Below are 16,665 nucleotides of genomic sequence, written 5' to 3'. Positions count from 1 at the left end.
TACTCCTTGGGGCTATGTCTAGACTGCAGGCTTCTTTCGAAAGAGGCTCTTTCGAAAGCATCTTTCGAAAGAGCCTCTTTCGAAAGATCGCGTCTAGACTGCAGGCGGATCTTTCGAAAGAGAAATCCGCTTTTTCGAAAGAGAGCACCCAGCGAGTCTGGATGCTCTCTTTCGAAGACGGCCTCTTTACATTGAAGAACGCCTTCTTTTGAAAGAGGAACTTTCGAAAGAAGGCGTTCTTCCTCGTAAATTGAGGTTTACCGCCATCGAAAGAAAAGCCGCGTTCTTTCAAAATAATTTCGAAAGAACGCGGCTTGAGTCTGGACGCAGGGGAAGTTTTTTCGGGAAAAGGCTACTTTTCCCGAAAAAACCCCTGAGTCTGGACACAGCCCAGGAGGTGACAGAATGAAGGCTACTGATAATAATGGGGAAGATGATGGGAATGAGGAAGATGATGACATAACACTTGAGATCGTTCTGTAATGGATGATGTATGTGGATATTCAGATGTACATTTGGAGTGTTTGTGTCTGTGCTAAATGTATTCATAAACTATATTTGTAAATACAGAGCAGTTCCTATAATTTGAACTCTGTCCTAAAAGGTGGGAAACTCACATTCAAATCCTTCACATCATTCAGAGGGGGGAATTGAACCTAGGTCCCTCACATCCTAGGTGAATACTCCACTCCCTAGTCAAAAAGTTATATGGGAAGGGTGCTACCACCGTCTTGTTTTTTCAGGACACAATACTGACCTGGCTTAGGCACCCAATGCCAGGAAACAGTTCCCAACTGTGACTCCTAAGTGGAGATAGATGCCTAATTTCTTTGGAGAGGTAGGGCTTAAAGCCACAGCTCTCAGCTCAACATTGGCTGGCTGAGGTGGCTTCAGGTATGGCTTCCATGGATCCTGTTCTTGGGTTCCTAATTCTCCCCACACATTGCATAGGGAAAGAGAACCCAGCTTGAGGCTCTGGGTTCTATTAGATTGGGATGTTAGATATTGTGTAATTGAATAGGCATGTAACTGCATGAAATTTTTGCAGTTACATGACTATTTGATAGTCTCTGGGGGCAGGGCAGCAGGAAGTGCACTCCTGGGGAGCCCTCTACAACCCTGCACTGCTGCCTCCAATTCACTGTGCAGATCAGCTGCCTGCCACCCCACACTACTACCTCTGATACAGAGGCAGCAGTATGGGGTGGCAGCAGCCCACATCTACGGGGGTTCGAGCTTCTCATGGACAGTCCAACTTCCCCACAGACAGAGGCTGGTCTGTGCCAGCAACCTCCATCCACATGGAGCTTGGACCCTCATAGACAGGGGCTGCTGCTGCAGACCAGCCTCTCTCCGCAGCAAACCCAGGGGGCCACTGCGGACAGAGACTGCTTCACTGCAGTCTCCCCTATACACACCCCCTCACTGCTGCCTCTAATAGAGGCAGCAAGGAGGGCAGGCAGCATCGTGGAGCTGGCACTGGAGGGGACTGGCTTTTAAGGAGGCAGCAAGGGAGGGGCTGGTGGTCCACCCTTCTGGCACATGTGGGGATCTGTCTTGGAAGCCAGATGCCCACATGTACAGCTCCTGCCTACCCCCCTCACCCTTTGTGCTGCTGCTACTTTAACAACACAGAGGGGGAGGGGCAGACAGGTGGATTTGGTGCTTGTGGGGAGACTGCTTAAAGCTTCTACTCCTACAGAGGCAATGGGTGGGGGGAGGGGAGTGCATGTAGATGACAAGATTAACCAATAAACCTAGGCTTATTGGTTATTCATGTAGTCGACTATATGTTAATATCCCTACTATTAGTCATCTGGGTGCCTGGGAGCTTGATATTATAATACCTGAATCCTATGTGGAGTCTAGTCCTTACTCTCGCTATACTTCCTTATCTGTAAAAGGAGACTAATAATACTCACCTGCCTCACTGGGTGTTGTGGGACTAAGTAATAAAAAGCCCTTGAGATAAGTGTAAAGTTATTATTCCCATAAAAAGAATAAGATTTTAGAACACTTTGAGTAAAATAATGGACTACTCTGGTAATTGACAATGAAAGTACTCTTTTGAAATGAATTGATTTCCCAGCAGGCTAAATAAAAGAGGCATTATCCAGCATTTGCCATGATATAGTCAGGGTGTTTTTTTTTCCTCTGACGAGACTTTAAAGGCAGGAAACATTCCTCCCAACTATACCAGCCTATTAAACAACATAGAAGGATTTTTGTGTGTATGGATTTCAGCATCCTTAAAGTGGAGGAGAAAAAGCTTTCCCTATCCCCTCCATCCTAAAGAGGGAGAAAGCCAAGCAGTCAGCCAGTACGAGAGGAGACATGAGAGTAGACGAGACTCACAATTTAAAAACTTGAGTTATTACAGACTCCTACCTCCTTGCCTTCCCACCTCATAAAAGCTTTAATATTGTAAGCCACAGGCCCAAGACTCTGTGCAAAAGATCATGGAATTGTTGTGGCATTTTCAAGCTGTTTTAAAACAGCTGGAACCACTTAAAAAGAAAAGAGAGAACGAAAGTTAAGTTTAGCTTTAACTGTAGCCTTGTTGTCCTCTCAGTTATAGCCTGTGACACTTTGTTGAGATCAAACTGGTTATTGCAAGAGAGCTCATTAACACAGCAAGCACTGCCACCAAGTCAAACAAAGCTACCCACAAATTTGGGTGGAATGTTCTTGAAGGTCACAATTATTCATCCTGCTGAGGGGGAAATCTCGCTCCCCTGGGGTACAGAGCCCCCAGAAGGGTCCGAGGCTGGAGGTCAAATCAGTGAGGCAGGAGAGAAACCTAGAAGGAAAAACTTTATGATGCATGCATGCAGGCTGTCACTTCCAAGAGTGAAAGCAGCAGCAATGAGAGACAGATTCAGGTATCCTATATACAGAATGCTTAGACAGTTCAGTTGTTGATTGTTCTTCTTTAACATATCAAAGTCTCAGCAGAAGTACTCTGAGACTTCCGTTCACCCCAGGAGTGCTAGAAGTAAGTTTTTACAGTACACAAAGCCACATGAGAACTTGAGTGTGACAAAGAAAAGAGTTTACATGACAAATTGTGACAGACTAGGAGTATCCATGAACTTGAGATAGGAGGCATTGTAAGGGTCTTGATTAGAGTTAATTTGATTTCTCTCTGTTACAGGGAGAGAGGTCTGGAAAACTTTTAACCCTTACAGCAGTTTTCTTTCAGAGAGTTTTGATTTCTGCACAGTCCCCCCTTTGACACAATTGGAGTTATTTGATTTTTTCTCCCACACTGCTGCCATGCATAGTTAGTGGGTAAGACCATAAAGACCACAAAAAGAGAAGTGAAAAAAATGTCACAACCTAAATATGGCCTTACTTGTCTGTTCATTTTCCCCACAGACTATATCTCTCCATTTTAAAGAGTGTTTTTTCCCAGCCCAGTGACTTGAATTAGCTCAAAAATCTTTACTTTTGAAATCTCAGTCTTCTTCATAAGGACTAACCTCTGCCAAGTGTAGTTCATAAAGTCACCAAAGTTTTCTGTAGCACCTTCTCAGATTTCTTCTTTCATTGTGTTTTTAAATGAGCTAGGGGAATCTCCCTGAAGAGTGTAATGATTTTGGATCATCTCTGCTGAAATATTCTTTTCGATTTTCCCCCTTTGCTCAGTCCACAGGAAACCTCTGAAAAACAACACCTCAGAATAATGAGTGTTATAATCTCCCCTCCTCCACTGAAAGTCCTGCTATTCCACAGTCTTATAAGCAGCCTAGTTAAGCGGACCTTTGGAAGTATTTGTTAACATGTACAATTGGGAATTGGAGTCATCTTAGTAGAGTATGCCTACATTGATTTTTGTACTTCTGGTCCCAAAATATTAAATATGTTTTTCCTTCTGTAACTGTCTTTGGAGTCATTAAATAACAAACCAGTGAATGGTAAAGTACTAGTAATGATGAGGGTGCCCTCTGAGTTCTATCTAGTGGGTCTATACCACATCCGCTACATAGAACCCTGGAAGATCAACTGTGGCAGCATTGATCTTCCGTGTAGTGTAGAGGAAAAGGTGGTGAGTTTTGTGTGGGTCCATTGTTCTTGTGGGAGTTTGTTCCACAGACATGGACTCACCATTGAGAAATCCCTGTCTCTCACACCAATGAGATTTACCTTTATACTAGCAAGTACTAATGTGCCAGAGGAGCTGAGTTGTCAAATATAGACTTCATCCCAGAGTTTTGTGCAATCCTTTGGATAGGCTGAGCCCAGGCCATTGATAGACCTGAAAATCAGGGCTGATGTCTTGAACTTCGCTTAATATTCTATAAGAAGCCAATGCTGAGGGTGTAGGACAGGTTTTCTGTGTTCATGGTAGCCCATGTTGCTAAGAAGTGTCCCTTTATTGGAGGGCTGAAGTGTAAAGTTATAAGGTGTGAGTATGTTGGTACTTCCCTTGGTAGAAAGAGGAGGACCGCTATGGAGAGCTGAGCAATGCAAAACAATGAAAGCTAGTCACAAAGAGGACATAGTTTTGCCAGGCCATGACTGTGCCTGCTTGTTGGTGAAGATACTGTGACTTTTTAGAAAAGAGTAATTCTCTCTAAAGACAAATTTGCTGTAGCTCCTGCTCAATAGGGGTGGAAAAGAGAGAGACCCTGTTCATTGTGCCTACTGGGTATTAAGCTTTGCATGAGTAATTTATCAAACGGATTTATATGTGCCAGGTCAAGGGCCAAGTACTATGAATGTCAGAATTTACAGACAAGGTAGAAAATCTGCTAACTTGTGCTGGACCAAGAAATAATTTATTACAAATCAGCTTTCAGGCCAAGAGAATCCCAAAGTAGGATGCTTTTCTCCAATAAAGCATTTAATAAGCAATTTATTTGAAGTACTTTGCTGTTCTGTTCCTTATTTGAGGAATCTTAAATAAAGTTTTACAAGTAAAATAAAAAAAGAAATATTTTGGGGAAAAGGGAAGCAAGACCTGCCACCCAAAGAGGTATTGAAAACTCAAGAGACAAGGCTCACAGTCTTACTTGCAGATATACTCTGAATACAGGATCTTTCTCCCTTTTTCCATCTTGGATGTCTTTTGCTTATTCAGATAAGACTAATCAAAGGAAAGATAGATCTTGACATACCTGCCAACAGAAGAATCGAGAATCAGATGTTAACATGGGAGTTGCAAGGATAAAGTTCACGCATGGATAAGGCTCTAGAATGTAGATGAAGAAGCAAAAGATATGCCAACTCCTCTTAGCATCTTTTCAGAAAAAGGGTAAATGAAATAGATCATGTGCATTGATCACAATAGAATGGGCACTTGAACTGCTCTTAATGGACAATTGAGCACCTCTAGAATGAGCTCACCAGGAAATATTGAGGAATCAAAAACTCTCAGCAGTTCAAGTAATCTTGAGCAAGTTACAGTCACGGGGGAGACGGGGGAGGAGAAGAGGGCACAGTGACACTAGTAGTACAATAACTTCTTGGATTTTCAGCTAGCCACTTGGCAAAAAGAGGAGTCAGTGTGTTTGATGGATATGGTAGACACCAGAGAAACCAATGCTGCTACTACTCTTGGTGGTATTAGCTGGAGAATGGGAACATGCAGAAACCAAACCAAGTCTCTTAAGTACTTCTGAAAGCACTTGCTGCTTTGGATTAAAGCAGTGTAGGTTTTTTTCCACACTTCTAGTTAGAATGCACAGGGGCAAAGTACTGCTACACATTGCCTTGTGGTATGCATGGAAGGGAGGTGGGTGCTAGATGTGAAAGCAGAGTGCCTTTCCTTGCTGTGTGCCCCTTGGCAAGAGACCAACAGGAGCTCCCAAGACAATTTCCTGCATGCTTACTAGAGTTGTGAGCAGGTGCTTTGGGAGGGTGCATACACTATTCCTTTCAGGAGTGTCACTAAGGCGTGTGGAAGAATTGATTTCCTCAGGGATTCCAAACAATCCTGCTTCAAGCCAACAGGATGGCTCCAGCACTGTATTTAGCTTCTCTTTTTCCCCAGTGCACATTCAGGGAATTAGGGCATGATTTTTTTATTAAGATTCAATGATGCCTCATGCAAAAACAGATTATTCCTCTACCCACCCCCCTTTAATGGACTCAGCCAGTGCCTTGTAAATAGCTGACTGCTTTATTCCTTCAACACAATTATTTTTGTTGCTTTTATGTCTCTTTCAAAAGCATTCTCTCTCTGTGTGTCTCTTTACTCATCCTTTGCTATCTCCAATTTTTCTCTCATTCTTTCTCAACCCGTTATTTCATGATGGATCCCAAAATGAGGAATAACCGAAGTCTTGAATAGATACAAAATGTGTATACCCATCTGTATCTGCAAAAATGAGACATGGATGTAAAGCAGATATCCATAAATTTGCAGGGTTATAGATACAAAATTTGTTTCTGCATCCATATCTGAATCCACAAAAATGAGCCATGGATATCTGTGGATTTGCAGTGCTCTAAGAATAACTACTGCAACTCCATAATCCTTTTACAAAGGCAAATTATCACTCTATGTGCTAAAAAAGGCAATATGTGTTCTCCAAAGAAGCTTCCTAAAGCATCAGTTGTCAGTGTAACAGAATAACTACAGCTATTAATAAGAAGTCACTTTAAAACAACTGTGTGAGAACACTAACTCATCAGCACGTGGGTTTATATGATTGATGGTGCTCTCAGTCATGAAACCCCATAACCTTGTGCTATCCAAAGGACAATTTTAGAGCTGGAAACCATAAGGAAAGCATTCTATTTAATAAAAGCAGGAGGTGGAATTGTCTCTAGCCTCCAAAAGCCTTTAACTGGATGAAGACAAATCAGAAATATGGTATGTCTGAGCAATACTCAGTACTATTTTTTAAATATTTTATAGATAATTTTTTGTAATATAGAAAATGCCTTCAGATGAGAATTCTCTCTTATTTAGGTCTTTTTCTAGGGCATATTTTAGTAGTCTCTTTGTTGTTGTTTAATCATTTTCTAGTACAGTATATTATCTATATTTTTATACTGTTCTACTAATGACCAAAATTCCATACTGAGGAATGTGGGTGTATCTCTACATTTGGAAGCTGCTAATACATCCACATAGAACTACAAAGCACTTGATATCTTCAGAGCCCCATATACACTTAGGTTAATTGTTGTTCATGACAACCCTGGAAGGAAAGTAAGAAATTATTATTTTCCAAACGGGCAAATGGTGATATAAAGAGGTCAAGTGATTAGTCCAAGGTCACAAACAGCAATCCTGAGTGGTGCTTCTCTTATTACTCAACAGTGCCCTCTTCCTGGGTCTAGGCCGGGGTGGGGAACCTCTGGCCCACAGGATGGATATAATTCACATGGTTTCCCCCTCTAGTGGGCTGCCAGATGTTTTGTTTACCTGAGCCACTCACGGCTCCCATTGGCTGCAGTTTCACCATTTCCGGCCAATGGGAGTCATGGGAAGTGGTGGCCTGGCCGCATCAATTTCCACAACTCCAATTGGCCGGGAACAGTGAACTGTGGCCACTGGGAGCCGCGAGCTGCTCTGCTTCTGGACACTTAGGTAAATAAAACATCTGGTGGCCTCTAGGGGCTAACCCTGATTAATCTCATGTGCTCGGCATGCCAAGGGATCCCCGTCCCTGTTCTGGGCCTAATCTGCCACATCACTGCAGGCACTGGGAATTGTGTGGCTTTGCTTGCTCAATGGGGTTTTGTTCTTGGAAACATGAAGTTTAGAGAGTCTGCAACTAAGGAATACCCTATAGAGTGCCTACATTGGAGATTAGAATGAAATCATTGAGTTATAAGCTTCAAAGCTTTGGGAGTAAGCCCCTTGCCTACCATGTTCACCCTGGGTATGTCTACACTACCACCCTAGTTTGAACTAGGATGGTAATATAGGCAACCGGAGTTGCAAATGAAGCCCGGGATTTGAATTTCCCGGGCTTCATTTGCATCTTGCCGGGCGCTGCCATTTTTAAATGTCCGCTAGTGCGGACTCCGTGCCGCGCAGCTACACGCGGCACGGACTAGGTAGTTCGGACTAGGCTTCCTATTCCGAACTACCGTTACTCCTCATTTCATGTAAAACTCCATTTCTTCAAGCAGGGTGAAGACCGGATTAATAGGCCCCTCAAACGGATTTGGCTAGGAGAAGCCAGTAGGTCCTATCTCTTAGAAAATGGCAAAGGTGGAAAAAAGTTCCCTTAAAAACAAAAACAATAAAATGTTATCAATATTTAATTCACAAATTCCCATATATTTTCATGCATTCTTACACAAATTATTGGAAGTACCTCCCATCTAATGTAAAAATATTGAAATGGGGCTATAAAGGCTTATTTTTAGGGAGTACCCAAAAAGTACTCCCACCTCTGCTCCATTAAAAAAAATCCTATTATTTCCAATATTATTTCTACTTTCTCTTTTCATGAGGACAAAGTCCTAAGAATCAGAGAGCTTGTGAAAATGAGTGGCTTTTAATCCGAGCCCTTGATTATCAATTAATCTCTAGAATGCCAAAAAGAAATATAGAAAAGTGTTTATATTTCACCAAATCCATGCTGGAGTGCTTAGAATATGAGTAATGGCATTTTAAGGTTATATATTAGAAAGTCAGGAATTAAAAAAAAATCTTCATTACCTTTCCCTTCACTCCCCCTCCCTGCAGCAGCAGAGATTGCTTTCCAACCATAAGGCATAAAATGGTCACGTCCAAGGTAGCGCAAAGAAGTCCTCTTTGCAAATTTCCAACTTGAATAGCCTAAATGGGAAATCTGACAAATGCAGCCACTCAAAACGAAAACCAGAGAAATATTTATTTGGAACTGGGTCTTGTGAGAGACACTGTGCAACCTACATTTGAGCCATTTCAATTATAAGAGAAGTCATTGAAAGAAAAAATTGCTTTCAAATAACCATTCTGCTATTCCTTAATCAATCTATCCATCCATCCTTCTGATTTCACATGGAATGCCCACAAAATGAAATTGGTACCAAAAATAGCAGAATGGTTGGGTTTCCCTGCAAAACAGTAAAAAAATAAAATAAAAAGCAACAGTCTATTGGAAAAAGCTGTCGAGAGGAAAGGTCTGTATTTTACACCATAATAATCACTGATCACTAAATAGCAACTTCACCGAGATTTCTACAGCAGATATTATTTATATCCAATGGGCTCAAGGATGACCATCAATCAGATCCACATTGGACTAACCACATTAAATAATAATGATCCCTAAGGAAGATGGAGGACAGCTCTGTCGAGAATACTTCCTTTGTCAACACAAGGGCAGATGTCGCCACCTTTGAACTGAATGACGCCTCACACTGAGACAAGCCCCAATGAAATGCAAGGGATAGAGCTTTTAAAAATACACAAAATCAGTTGTAGATAACCCTGGCTGTATGGCACCTAACGACCTGAGGAGCCTCACTGAAACTAATGCAAGATAACTGAAAGGCTTTACTCAGCATAAGGGTGGCAGAATCTGGCTCAACGAGACACTATGAAAGAAATTTGCTATGTGCCATTCCCTTTTCCGATCACATCTCTTCATATTCTGTTCTCCGCTCTTTTAAGACACACACACAATATAAATGCCAAATAATATACTTCAAATCCATATAAGAAAGCAAGACATTGTCTGTGATATTATAAACTTTACTCCCTTACTGTCTCAACTATATGTACATTGGATTGTTATTTATATTTGCCACAAACTTAATTTTCTGCAGTGTATTCAGCTAGGAAACAGGAAGACCTCTGAGGGTAAAGACCATTCCAATATTCTGGCAGAAACTTCTCCATTGCTAAGACTCATAAAAGGTGGAAGGAACTCTTTCTTAACCTATAGGGATTCAAAGAGATCATTAAAATTGAGTGAAAAATCTTTCAGATGTATAGATGCACAGCACTATAAACAAGACAAAAATACAAACTACCATGTATTAGGCAAAAATAGATATTGAACCTAATCAACTGGACTTTCATTTCAAAATATAATTGTATTTGTGTATTGTTTTCTGGAGGAAAGGATGAGGCAATATAAAGCGATTAAGCTTTCTAGCTCTACTTTATGTAACTATACAATAATAGTTTGATATTTTCACTAGTCCCTGTACTTTCTTGTAGAATTAGAATACTGGGAATACTTTGGGAATACTACAAATGCCAAGGTAATATTATTTAGTTATTTCAGCCATCGAAAGTTAAGAGTTAGTACTGCCCAGCATGCTTACAAAAATGAATCTATGTCTCAAAAAGTACAGAGGCTTACGAGAAAAGCAGGAGGCAATGAAACTAGATACACACTACTTTCTAGGGGAGAGGTAACACTAGCTTTCAGATATACAGTGCAGAGGACCAGCGGTGGAAGGTTCATTTTCCACAGGTTATAATCTCATTTCTCTGCAATACTTTTAACCAGATGGGAGTTCATTATTTTATCCAGGAACAGGAATATTACTATCTTCACCAAACAAATGAACTGAACTACCCTTTGGTTCTTCTTCAAGTGATGTCCCTCTGAGTGCTCCACATTAGGTGTTGGTGTATCCCTGGACCAGATGATCAGAGAATTTTCTTAGCAGAATCTGCACGTGTCGTGCATGTGCAGTAGCTACCTCACGAGCCGTTTGTCCATTAGCTGCATGTATGGTGCGATCACCCCTCAATTTCTTCTCTATCATCTCCAGCGGTCCTTAGCAGTTCAGCAGTTTTCTCATAAAAAAAGATAAATATTGCATTTATTAACTCTCTTTGTTCAGCTTTCCTCCTTTGTCCCATTCCCTTACCCCTCCTAGTCCCTCAGGTCCCTTTTTCCAAAACCAAATAAATAAACAAACTAACAACAATGAACAGTGAACTCATGAAGTGAGGAGAGCATTCTCAGTCTGTTACAAAAATGCCTGGCTCTCCAGGATTCAAGAGGTACAACACATGTAGGGAGGTCCTGCCCAGGTTGGATGGCCAATGCTCATGCATCCGCTGTTTTGGTGAGCAGCATATTCCCACCAAATGCTCATTCTGCAGTAGCACGATGGTGCAGACCAGATGTGATAGAGAGTTTTGCCGCCAATCCTCTCTGTGGGAGAAGTCTCTCAGGCCTAGCACAGAGGACACTCATTCCATCGGAGCTAAAGACAAGGCTCAGCCTTGTGCAAGGACAAAGAGACAAGCCTCCTCATCCTCTTCCAACAAGAACTGTCATAAGAAGAGCACCTCACCAGCCAAATCTTCCAGAGTAGGGATGGGGAAGGGATTGTTCAGATATGCCTTCCTGATGACATGGTCAAGACACTTCCTCTATTTCCACCTCTACCATTCATCAGTTGAGTGATCCACAAAATCCAACAAGATCTGGCTCACATCATCTTGATTGTTCCAATGTGGCCTAGGCTAACATGGTTCCCCTGCCTCCTTCAGCTTGCATTATGCAACCCTCAATCCCTTCTGAAGTGGCCAGACCTATGAGTGAAGCAACAGAATCATTTGGTACATCCCAGCCCCAACAATTTTCACCTCAAAGCCTGATTACTCCATGATGCCACCACACCAAATACTCTTGCTTTGAATAAGTAAAACATAACTTTCTCAATAGCCACTGACTTTCCACCAGATGCACTTACTTACATAAATGGACACGTCTCCACCTGGTGCAAGACCAGACAAATTATCACCCCATCTACTTCTAACATTTTATCCATTCTTGAGTAGCTCTTACATCTCAAGGAATTGGCCTATCATTCAGTTCCATTAAAGTCCATCTCTCTGCCATCATGTTTTATGGCCCCATAGATGGGTTTTCCAACTTTTCACACTCTACAACCAAATGCTTTTTAACTGGCGTGTTCAAAGTATACCCAGTCGTATGGGAGCCAATGCCATCCTAGGATCTAAACTTCATCCTGAAGGCTTTAATAAAACCTCCTTTTGAACCTCGAACCTCCTGTTCCCTTCTTCATCATTCAGTGAAAGTGTCCTTCCTAGTCATGATAACCTTGGGAAGGAGAGCGTGAGAAATAGCGGTGCTCATAGCAGATCCTTCCTTCACACTATTTATGAAGGATATAGTCAGTCTATGACCTCATCCTAAATTCCTGCCAAAAGTAGTTTCTGCCTTTCATGTTAAATAGTCAATATACTTTCCTTCTTTCCTAAACTGAATAAGGACCCTTTAGAGACTGCCCTACTCACACTGGATATTAGGAAGGTGCTTGCCTTTTATCTGGACAGAACCTGGTCATTCTGTAAATCTCCCAGGATCTTCCTGGCCACCATAGAGCACTCCAAAGGCCAACCAGTCATCTCACAGCACATCGCCAGGTGGATATCATTGTACATACAATGAGATTTCATGCAGAATAAGCAATCTCCACTCCATGTCACAGCACATTCCAGAAGAGCCATGGCATTCCTAGCAAATATACCCATGTTGGACATTGGTAGGGATGCCATGTCATCATTAGACCATGCCTTTGCTAACCACTATGCTATCACATCAGTCCGATCCCTACCACTACCATCGGTTGAGCAGTGCTCTCTTCTCTGGTACACCCACTTCTCCAAAGCCCCCCTCCATTAGAGCACTGCTCTACAGTGACCTAATGTGGAGTACCCATGGGGACATCACTGGAGGAATAAGTTACTTACCTTCAGGATAACAATGGTTCTTCGAGATGTGTGTCCCCATAGGTGCTCCATTAGTCACCCTCCTCCCCTCCACTTTGGAGTCAGTAATCAAGATTCCACCTTAGAGAAGAAATGGAAGGGGGGGTCACTCCAAGTGCACAGCTAATGGACAAAAGGCATGCAAGGTGGTTACTGGACATGCACTGTGTATAGGATCCTGCTAGGAAAATTCTCTGATCAGCCGGTGTGGGGATTGATTGACACCTAATATGGAGCACCCATGGGGACACACATCTCAAAAAAACATTGTTATCAAGAAGGTAAGTAACTAATTCTTATTCCCACAGACAGATACCCTTTGTGAACACTTTAAAAAAATATTTTTATCATTTGACTATTTATCAAGCAAAAGCATGAAATATTCAAGAAGAAAAATCTCCGCATCATAGATTTAGGACCAGCAAATAAAGGTGGCTGAATTGTTTTTGCCCTATATTAGTAAGGATTTTGTGATAATAATGAGTAGTATGTAGCACATACTAACTACATATGGGCAAAGAAATAAAAAAAATAATAAAAATAAATAACACCATTTACACTCTTTCAAATATTGATTCAGTCTACTAAAGTTAATTTCTTCTGCTGCATGGGCTTCTCAAGTGTCACCCCCAGCACGTCAATAAAGGCAAAACACATTCTTCGTAGCTTACGTGCTTCTTAATGAACCCCAGCTTCAGGACACATTAAGTACAACACTTCTCTTAGTGGTTCAGCACTCTTGTGTTTCTTCTAAATACCAGTATGCCACAAGCTATATGCAAGAAAATCAATGATCTCCAACTGCATCCCACCGTCCCATGCCATTTCCTCACAGTGGGAGAACAAAGGCCACAATAAGACCTGCCAATTCATTCAGACGATAGAACTAATTATTTTTTAACACAAACTGCTGTTAATGCAACAGTTTTAATGCATTTAAAGGCTGTATAGACAATAACCACCATCTGATAGAAGGAAAAGACCTGACTAAAATAAAAGTCTCCAGAGAACTACAGGTTAAGGCTAATAAGTACATTAGTGGGCCAAATTCTCAGCTGGTGTAAGTCAGTAATAACTTTGGTGAAGTCAATGGATCCATGTCCAGCTGTGAATTTGGTCCATTGTTTTAATACAGGTCAATATGTCAGGACATACAACAATCTATTGAAAACATGGACTTTTTAAGTCTTTGAGGTCTCCGTAGGATGGGTGTGTCTGCATTAAAAGAAATAAAGTTTCTTTCAGTGCTGACTGGAATAGTGAGGGCATACATTTCTTCAGAACTGCCTGTGGTTGCTATCAGAGGTTATGCCTATTTGCTGCGAGTGTATTTTCTGTAGCCCCACCTGGGGAACAGGCTTACTATCAAGCCCACTGGTTCCCCACTGGTTCCCCACTGGTTACCAGTGTAATGTCATTGAAGATGGTCCTCCCAACTCTGTTCAACAACACAGTTGCCCACATCTCAGTGGCTGGCATGGAAAGGGTCTCCTGGCACTTTGTGTTCCTTCCTCTAGACATTGCATAAGGCAGCAGTCTTAGCCTACACCTACATTACAAGCTCAGGGGTGTGATTTCCCCACTAATACACAGACTCGCACTAGCTCTCTCTGAACTGGTACATGTATAAATAGCCATGCAGTCATAGTGGCACAGGTATTTGCACTGATAACACAGCTGAGCTGTGCCAAGTACAAACCAGCCATAATCCATTGAGTATGTATTGGCTGTGTTCATCTGTGCTTCCCTTGCTACTAAACAAGCTACCATGGCACTCTGCCTTTTGTACTCATGCCAGGTCAACAAGGAGTTGCCTGAGTCTGTGTACATGACCTGGAGAATCACATGCCTAACTCATAGTGCAGGTGTAGCAGTACAGACAGTAAACATAATCAGATCTTTCAGCTAGCAGGCAGGGTGGATAAAAATCATGATTCAAATACTTTAAAAGTTATTTTAAAACTTACATTTGCTTTTTATTCACAGGTTCTTTATTTCCTTTCCATTTTATAGCCTTAAATTGCCAAAGTCTATGTTTTAATTTTCTGTTAGTAGAATTTCAGATTTGTCCTATTTTTTCTACTAAGAAATGTCAGGCTTAAAATGTCCTTTTATGCTGTAAAAGGAAAGGTCTCATTAACATCCTTCCTGTGTGTCCAACACAAACACTAGTACAAAACCAATAAGTAAATACCCCGTGTTATGTTTGTAACCAACATAAACTCTCAAAACATTGAACTTCCGCAAATCAAGAAAAGTGAAGTGCTTTGACCTGGTGATGCTCCTCCATCAGTTTTCATTTTGAAATCAATGAGGCTTATGCTCATGAGCCACTTATTATAAAATAAAAAATTGCTCCTGATGAAATTTGTGGATGACACAAGAATGGCAGATAACATTAATACCAAGGCAAGCATATAGGATAATCTGACTAACTTGGTAAACTGCGCTCATTCAAGCACAATGTACTTTAATCTAGCCAAATGCAAAGTATACATTTAGGAACAAGGGATGAAAGCCCTTGTGTGCAGAGTGAGGGACTGTGTCCTGGAAAGCAGCAATTCTGCAAAGGATTTGGGGTTCATAGTCGACAAGCAGCTAAACCTGAACTCCCAGTAAGATGCTGTGCCAAAGAGATCCAGTTCAATCTTGTATGTATAAACAAAGGAGTATTAGGCAGGTACAGGGAGGTGAGACCAATACAGTGGTAAAACAGACAGCTCTGGTGTCTACATTTTAAAAAGGACGTTGAAAAATCTGACAGTGCAGGGGGAGAAACACAAAAATGATTTTAGGGTTGGAGAAAATGCTTTACAATGAGAGATTTAACATAATCTGTTTATCTTACCAAAAAGAAGGTTCAGAAGTGATGTCCTCACTGTATAAGTACCTTCGTACGGATAAAATATACCTCATCCCAGGAGGTATACCTGGGTGGTCGACAAATGCCTTTGATGTCGACACCCGCGCGTCCAGACTACAGCACTGAGCTGACAACAGCTGATCAGCTGTTTGTCGGCTCAGCGCGGCAGCCATGTAAATTTAAATGAAGTGGCGATTATTTAAATCGCCGCTTCATTTTCCTATGCCTGGTAGCCTAATCTACATGCCTCTGGCGACAGAGGCATGTGGTCTAGATGTACCCTGATCTAATGGTCCCTTCTATCCTTAAATGCTATGGTTCTGTATATTTTTGACAATCTTCTTCTAAGATCTCTAAATATGGGTTTAAGATCCTGTTACTGAAAATTTTGGCATGTGTGTATAAAAATATTCATAACTTTGTTAATATATTGAATAACTATATAGCTTTTCCCTGTTAACAATTAAGCACTTCTTAAAAAAAAGACAGTTTATTTCAGTAACAATTAAAAAAAGTTTCAGTCATCAATGCTGAAACAGTTGAATAACTTTCATCCCATAAGTATTCATGTGAGTAAAATTACGTATCTGTTTACATGTTTGCTGGATCAAAGCCTTAATTTTCAACATGCTGAAAATTGGCAATACGAGTTTTGTTAAATTAAAATGAAATAGCTTACCAATTGTGATGGAATGAGTCACAGAAATCCCTTTCAGGTTGTCCCCAAATCTGCTGATCATGCCACTGATGCTCACCTTTCTACTGTCTGGGGTTCCCCACTCCTTGGCCAGATCCTCTGGTCTCCCCCAGACAAGGCACCGAATTGGGGTTACTGTCCCCCTCCCGAATAGCAACACAGACACTGAAGCAGTTCAGCTCCAGGAGGGCTCAGGAAACCAATCCCCCAATATGGACCAAAATATCAAATAAATCTGTCTTGCCCTGTGTAAAAGTTTGACAGAGAGAAATCTCATAAGGTGGTCCCCCGCCTTATCAATGAAAGACAGATATGCACAGTGGTTTCTCTCCCATTTACACTAGGCTTGATAATAAACAAAAGTGTGTTTTCTAAGTACAAGAAGTAGGATTTAAGTGGTTGCAGGTGAAAACACAAAGTAAGTTACTAAATTAAAATGAACAAAAAGTG

At 41.4% G+C, this 16,665-nt stretch overlaps 1 protein-coding gene across 2 annotated transcripts in view; it reads left to right on the top strand.

The window, feature by feature from the left end:
* The window catches only part of LOC142827870 (uncharacterized), a 42,709-nt gene that overhangs the window by 11,121 nt on the left and 14,923 nt on the right, over positions 1 to 16,665 (top strand). The window lies entirely within an intron of this gene.

Source organism: Pelodiscus sinensis, chromosome 3 (genome assembly GCF_052426305.1).
Source record: "Pelodiscus sinensis isolate ZL-2025 chromosome 3, ASM5242630v1, whole genome shotgun sequence".
Lineage (NCBI taxonomy): Eukaryota > Metazoa > Chordata > Testudines > Trionychidae > Pelodiscus > Pelodiscus sinensis.
Note: the sequence above shows the minus strand (reverse complement) of the source record. Positions and strands in the feature narration are given on the sequence as shown.